At 43.8% G+C, this 8,053-nt stretch overlaps 1 long non-coding RNA gene across 1 annotated transcript; it reads left to right on the forward strand.

Annotated features, from left to right (window-relative positions):
* The first annotated feature begins 289 nt into the window (after positions 1–289).
* LOC137545876 (uncharacterized) lies at positions 290–7,785 on the forward strand. The gene is made up of 4 exons (XR_011026113.1): positions 290–342; positions 459–485; positions 984–1,006; positions 7,482–7,785. It is a non-coding gene; the product is annotated as an uncharacterized lncRNA (long non-coding RNA).
* Positions 7,786–8,053: the final 268 nt, after the last annotated feature.

Here is an 8,053-nt window from a genome sequence, read left to right on the forward strand (position 1 = left end):
GAGCCTTGCAAAATATGGTTCCCATTAAACCCAAATCCGCATTTCACTCAAATTTCTTGATCAATGAGCAATAGCTTTCCTGCATCTTTTTGAAACTGCAGTGAAATCAATCACTGTGCTGTAACAGTATATTTGGGGCAGAAGATCTGAAGTGAAGATCCCAGTCGCATCTAGAGTTTTGATCATATGCCTGTTGTGATCATAAAAGGGAGTTCTGCCATGAAACCACAACTCCCAACAACCTTAGCGATAAGTAGACCGGATGTGACGTTCCGTAGAGGCGTTTAAATAGTGCGACGCGCGGCTGTGACGTTCTCTTGTCATTGGTGCCATCTTAGGAAGGTGTGTAGTGAGAAAGCTGCGGCGGGGTTTGGGCCTGCAGAGGATCTATTTCCATCCTGTAAAATAAGCGAACCATCCGCACCCATCACTAACTCTACTGTGTTTTCTATTCACAGGCTTTCCTTCTCGAGATGAGAGCCAAGGTAAGCGGCTAATGTTCAATGAAATGTCGGCTTACTGTGTTTTGGTTGCGGCCATCTTATTAGGCGCTTCGCTATTGTCTCTACACTGTAGTTGGTGATGCTATTTGTTCATAATGCAATGTCTGTAGGAAACGGCTGTTCTTATTAATGTACATGTGTTCCGCGTATACACATGGGGGCGGGAAGCGGCGTACAGAACTCCGGCGGCTGGTGTGTGCATGATGGAGGCAGGGGAGCGGCGTGCGGATCCCCAGCTTCGGTGGCTGGTGTGCGCATGATGGAGGGGAGCGGCGTGCGGATCCCCAGCTTCGTTGGCTGGTGTGCGCATGATGGAGGGGAGCGGCGTGCATGTGCCTGGCTCATGGCTGTGGGGAGCGGCGCAGACGTACTCTACTATTGACTGTATTATTGCTGGGAGCCTTTTATCAGATTTATAACGCCTATATTTATGCTTTTTAGCGATGTGACTTTCGACTAATGTATCAATTTTTTTTTTAGTGGAGGAAGAAGCGTATGCGCAGGTATGTAATTTTTTTTACATGTGTTCAAAACTTGCAGTTAAATATATTTTAAACTGGAAGGCAACAATTTAAAGTAAGACATGGTTGATTAACAAAGAAAAACCTTAAATTGTATAGACGAAAATTGCTTTACTTCACTTCTGTAAGGCTATGTTCTTGGTTGAAACTGGCTTTGTTTAAACATTTTACAGTGTTTAAGTCACTTAATTGTGAGTTTAATAAAGACCCTATATTTGTACTAAAGGTCCTGCTTGTAGGAAGTGAATAAAGGAAACCTGAGACTGGCTAGCAATTTGCTTACTAGCCCCCTGCAGTTGTATCAGATCCCTGTTTCCTCTTTTGCTGCACCCCTCTGAAAAATCTGCACGCCTACTGATTATACCCTATTGGCTGCAGCTCTTATGCAGTGAGTCCACCAGGAGAAAAGCAAAATACAAATGTTGTGAGCTGCTGTGCATGCATGACCTTGTCGGTGTGCCTACCTGATCATGAGCCCATAGCCAGGACTGTTCTACACAGTGTAGGCCTCGTTCATTAGGGAACGCAGATAGCTGTGAGTTAGAACTCAATGCGTGCAATTGCAGGGTCACATGCATTGCCATGAAATGTGCTGCTTACAATTAATGGAATCAGTGCTTGAGTGCTGAAACCGCATGCAGCAGGGCAATAGTGCATGCAGTTTGACTTGCACACATGAAACAAGCGTGCAGGTAATGTGGGCAGACTTTGTGGCTGAAGGTATTAGACCTTGGATAGCCAGGCAATATAGTTCTAGCAAACTTGTGACTGGTCTGCAGCAGTGAGTTCAGATATATTGGGAAGACTGAACAATCCAGGGGGCTTCTCTCCACGTGGGTGTCATCCATTTAAAGGGAACGTGACTGTAAAAAAAATCCTCACTAAAGTGGCCCTTCTAACACTGTCTCTGAGGCCTGGGGCACACCAAAACCCGCTAGCAGATTTTGAAACTCTTTGAGTTTTGCGACTGTCAGTGTAGCATATATTACAGTAAAGCTGTTACTGAACAGCTTCTGTAACAAAACCGCTCTGATCTGCAGTTTTCTGAGCGGTTTGCGTTTTCATATGCTTAACATTAGAGGCAGAAACGCCTCAGCAATCCAAAAAAATGCAGCACCCCGGGAGTATGCGTTTCAGCAAAACTCCTCCCGCTCTGGTGTGAACCACCCCATTGAAATACATTAACCAAGCGTATCCGCAAAAACGCCACAAAAAACCCGCTCGGTGTGCACCAGCTTTAATAGAGCATTCTGAACAAGCGCCCAAGCCTGCTACTTTGATGATTGTTAAATATTCTAGAATGGAGTGGGGATGATCAGATCAATAAGATGCAAATATTCAGTTATGCAAGCAGTTTGAAAACAAAGCCCCACCCAGGTTTAAACTGACTGGTCCATTTTTGTGCTATATATTATAGTACATGACGTTGCATAAAGTTGGAATTAATTCCATCTCATTGGTCATCCCTACTAGACAGATGTTCCAAAGTTGGTGATTCAGTGGTGTTTAAAGTGTACCAGAGCTGAGGGACCCTAAAGATTTTATACTCGCCTGGAGCTTCCTCCAGCTCCATAAGCAGGTGCGAGTCCCTCTGTCCTCCCATGGTCTGATGTTCCGCTGTGATCAGCCCTGGTAATAGGCTCAGTTGGGATCAGTCTGGGCTACCGCACATGCGCTGTAGCCCAGACTGACGCGACTGAGCCAATTACTGGGGCTGAATGGCAAACTGCGGGAGGATGGCAAGGCTTGCACATGCTTTTGAAGCTCTGGGGACTATAAAATCTTTAGGATCCCTAAGCTCTGGTTTCCTTTAACCTCCCTGGCGGTTAATTTATTTTTGAAATTGGGCAACAATCCTTTTTTAAAATTTTTTTTTTTTTTGGTTTCATGTAAAGCTACCAGAGTGGTAGCTACATGAAACACCACTAGAGGGCGCATGTGGCCCTCTAGTGCGATCGTCGCCGGCATCAATAGCAAACGGGAACGCGTTCCCCTGTTTGGCTTCTCCTGTCGCCATGGCGACCGGCATGACGTCAGCCGACGTCCTGACGTCATGCGCACTCGATCCAGCCCATAGCGCTGCCCGGAACTCATTGATCCGGGCAGGGCTCTGGCGGGGGGGGGCCCTCTTCAGCCGCTGCGTGCGGGCGATCGAGCTGTGCGCGCGTCTAGCAAAGTGCTGGCTGCGCGCACAGCACTTTGAATGGGGCGAATCGCCCCAGCAGGCCCTGAGAAATCCTGCGCGGCATAGCCCGAGCTCAGCTCGGGCTTACCGCCAGGGAGGTTAAAGAACAAGCGGCACCCATGCTAACCTAGAAATTAAACAGGAATAGGTAGATACTAGTTCTACTTGCATAACAGATGTATTGTGCTATCCATGTAATGATTCCTGTGAATTTTATAAAGATAAATCCATTTGGAAGCACTGGATGTACACCATGTCTGCTTCCATGAATTGGGAAGTAGAAACGGTGCAGATTTAAGATTTGTATCAGCTTGTTTATCAGCTTGTATCAGTTGTTTAAAGGTTATGCTGTTTATTTTTAAGTGCAGGGAGGACTTATGAGTTCAGGTCCACTTTAATATACAGATACTCCTTTTTAATGAGAATCCTGTAACTGCATAAAACCACTCTTGGGGATACTTGCCTCAGGAAGGGGAATCCTCTGGATCCTAACAAGGCATCCCCTGTCTCCCTCCAAGTGCCGGGACCCTGCCGAAGTGTGGAAAGGTAAATGTTTACCTACTGCGATCCTGTCTGACTGTATCTGCTCTACTGCAAAGTCACGAGTCCTTTGCGCCTGCGCGGTAGAGTGGATACAATCTGGCTTGGCTATTTCTGCCTAGCCTGAACTAAGAGCTGCTAGTGCGCCTGCGCAGGATTTTGAAGTTACAGATCGCCACTTGTCGGGAGGTTTGGGGGGGGACAGTGCTGGATTCCTCCAAGCTTCAGAGGACTGGGGGAAGCCTAGTTAGATCAGGAGGGGGAAGCATCAGGGTCTTGAGTATCCCCAAAGGGTTTTTTGTTACAGGTTCTCTTTAACAATTTCTGCCGCCTGGACGTGAAGCTCACGCCAGGCAGCTGCTCTGCTGCAGTGCCACGCTTCGGTGTGCTGTCCCCGGTAGCCCTGGGATCCATGAACGGAACATGGTTCTCAATCACCAATCCGTGTCCCCAGCAGAAAAACCGCTCTTACTACAGGCTTCAGTCTTTCTGCACGGAAACTTTTCCGCAGCCCCTTGTGCTTCCGCTTAGCGAGAAGCACGGAGAAACTCAAGGTGGCCAAATAGTAAAACTACATCTACAGATTTTTTACATTACAACTTGCACATATAACATTAAAAATGAACTTTATTTCACACCAAAATATTACCCAAATTTTTTATAAAAAAAATAATAATTAACCAAGACATGGTTACCTAAGGGTCTGCACTTTTTAAATATGTTTGAAGGGGGTATACTATGAACATTTTTTTAATTCTAAGCTTGTAAATAGTGATGGATGCCAAACAGGAGAAAATGCTCCTTTATTTCCAAATATTGGTGCCATACATTGATAGGGACAATTTAAATGGTGTCATAACCGAGACAAACAGGGAAATAAAATACATAGGTTTTAATTATGGTAGCGTGGATTATTTTAAAGCTATAATGGCCAAAAACTGATTTTTTTCTTAATCCTGTTAAAATGCATTTATTAAAAATTCTTAGGAAAATGTACCACCCAAAGAGCCTAATTAGTGGCAGGAAAAAACAAGATATAGATCAGTAAATTGTAATTAGTAGTGATCGTTGTTAGCGAATGAATGGGAGGTAAAAATTGCTCTGATGCATAAGGTGAAAAATCCCAAGACACTAACCCACCTGTGAATGTTTGGTTCCCTGCAAAAGAAATACTGTTGGTGGTACTTGACAGGGTTGGGAAGCCCTGCTCTATAGGACTCCAAACTCTTCCTTTCCATAGGGAAGACTACTATAGCCTTACTATAAGGCCCATACACCCTAAAGTCAGTTGATGTAGCCAAAATGGCCTATGCCAATAATCCAGCATGTGTACAGCAGCCCCTGACCACACAGGCAGTTCTACTCTGTGCAACCGCCAATAGCTTCCTCACCACTCACCCTGTGATGGCATGTCAGCACTGAACTGTCTGCATGGCATTGCAACAGAACCTGTAGGCTGAATATGCGTCTGTACAGCACTAGCCCAGCGATTGCCACCTGAGGGATTGGATCCTGGTCCCTGTCAGCCAGCATTGAGCATGTTATGGGCCTTTAGTGGGTAAGAGAAAAGACTGAAGAAATGTTGGGCACACTCTTATTTTAGTATGGAAAGTTTGTGTTAGGGAGTCTAATTACACATTGAAAAGCAGATTAGCTTTTAGGGTTGCTCTGCAGAAATGTTTTCTATTTTTTAATGGGTTGCTCTTCTGTATAGGTTAGTGATCTGCAAACTTGGCTCTCCAGCTGTTAAAAGAATACTATCGATACCCAAGTGTTCTAAAAGGAGTGTGCAAATGTCTAAGTAGCTGTGTAAACATTTTCCTACTTTTCATGTTAAATATCAGAGGCAAAAGCTGTAATTGAGGGTAGGATTTAGCTATATTAGGACAAATCAATTGCAGAAGGCGTGTCTGCTTCAATGCACAGCCAGAGTTGCATATCAGACTACAGAAAGCAAATGTCAAACATATCAAAGCTGTGAGAATTAGTTACATTTCCTCTGCTCTCTGCAGACACTTCAGTCAGAAGCACAGGAGCTGCATCTGTTCTGTCACACGCAGTTACAGAGTTAACTGATCAAGTGTGAGGGGACTTTCCCCTCTCCTCGTGGCTCAGTCAGCCGTCAGTTTTGGCGTCAGTAAAGTTTAATTGTATTTTGAGAACAGTAAACAATGAAGTTGCTACTAAAATGTATACACCAGTTCTTAGCAGCACTTCCCAAACAATTCCTGTCAATTTAAAAAAATGAGAATCGATAGTATTCCTTTAAGGAACTAAAATTCCCACAATGCATTTGCCTGCCAGACTCCAGCAATGCATTGTAGTTCCTTAACAGCTGGAGAGCCAAGTTTGCAGATCACTGGTATCAGTTGACAATGGTAGCTGTGACTCAAAGCGGAATATAACCCTGCATTTCAACTTTGCTCTAAAACATTATTTACAGCATATTATATGCAACCAGCATTTTTTTTTTTTTTTTTTACTAGACCAGCATTGGAAGGGTTACAGTTTTTTAAAGTTCCTGGAGATTTCTGCAGATGCATCCGAAGCTGAAATAGATGCATTTTGTTTACATAAATGTATCTATTTCAGCTTCAGATGCGTCTGCAGAAATCTCCAGGAACTTTAAAACTGTGTAACCCTTCCAATGCTGGTCTAGTAATAAAAAAAATGCTGGTTGCATATAATATACAGTAAATGTGTTAGAGCAAAGTTGAAATGCAGGGTTATATTCCGCTTTAAAATGGGCCTGAACTCTTAACATCCCCTCGGCTCAAATATATGCAACAGCATAACCTTAAAAAAAAATACAGCTGATGCAAATCCTAATATCTGCAGTTTCAACTTCCTGATTCATGGAAGCAGCCTTATATTAAAATCCTGTGCTTTCAAATGAGCTTATCTGCCATGCAGTCATGTGACATAGGTGAGAAATCAAATTACAACTTGTAACTGGACAAATTAGAGAATTAGATGGGCTAAACTCTTGAAATACATACAGGATGCATTTGTTTTCCTTCTGTCCAGTGCAAGATTTCAGGTCCACTTCAAGATTCTGCTGGCCATACACTATATTTAGTTTTTTGTGTACAATTATGAACTACAAACTCTATGATAACTTTTGACTAAAAATAAACCTGGAATTTTTTTCTTTTAGCCCTTGGTAATTGATTGAGAACATCAAGTGAACAGTGCATAGCTAGTGTAAAGGACTCATGAAAATAGAAAGATTTATACATACCTGGGGCTTCCTCCAGCCCCATTATGCTTTGACCGCTCCCAAGCCACCATCCTCAGTCTTCTGCAGCGCCAGTACCCCGCACTTCTGTCAGTGAGCTCCAATCTATGCAGGAGAAGCGTGCTCTTTGCACATCTCTCCAGCAGCTGCTGGAGAGATACGTAGAGGGTGCACTTATGTCAGACTGGCTCTAGAAGTGTAGGGTATGACGCTGCAGAAGACTGAGGGCGGCGGCATGGGAGCGATCAGAGCATAATGGGGCTGGAGGAAGCCCCAGATATATGTAAATCTTTCTATTTTCATGAGCTCTGGTACACTCTTGTCCTAAGGCCAAACTTTCTTAATGTATTCTTCCCCATTAAATAACCCAATGCTGTTATAAAGTTGATGGCAGGCATACATTCTGGGCATTTTGCTCTTAAATGTACTTGGTTTGAAGAAACACTAAATGTAGAATGCTGTAGACTTTTTGAATCAAATGCGCTTTCTTGCAGGCTGAAGCGCAAAAGGCGAAAGATGAGGCAGAGGTCCAAGTAAACTCCTCCATTGCTGCTATTGAGACCTGCAAGCTGAAGACAGCACTCCTGGCCATGTGGTGTACAGAACCAAACCATTGGATCAACTGAATTGTCATTCTGGGGATATTGGCTTGTCCACATTGATGTCTGCACCTGGAAGTCTGGAAAGGTCATCTGAAGATGTCTTTCTGTGGACTGACATGCTATAGCCCTTTTGGAGTTTGGACTTAGTTGCTTCTGGTCTCATGCAGCACTTGTAATAAACAGGTTATAAAAACAAGCTGCTGCTATCTGTCTTTTTGGCTTTGCAGGCTAGACTTAAGTATGTAAAAGAAGCCTATAATGTATGGGAGGCTGCTGTTGGAAAATCACTGACTGCAGATCCAGGCCCATATGTGATTCACTTTCTCACCTGAGTTTTCTCCTAGGAAATTTTTCAGCTTCTATTTTAACTGAAAAGTACCAGAAAGTAGTATCAAAATGGGGGAGAAAGTGAATTGCATGTGGGCCTGTCATGCGGCCTGCAATTTCACTTTAGGGTTACAGCG

The sequence above is a fragment of the Hyperolius riggenbachi genome, chromosome 2 (assembly GCF_040937935.1).
Source record: "Hyperolius riggenbachi isolate aHypRig1 chromosome 2, aHypRig1.pri, whole genome shotgun sequence".
Taxonomy (NCBI): domain Eukaryota; kingdom Metazoa; phylum Chordata; class Amphibia; order Anura; family Hyperoliidae; genus Hyperolius; species Hyperolius riggenbachi.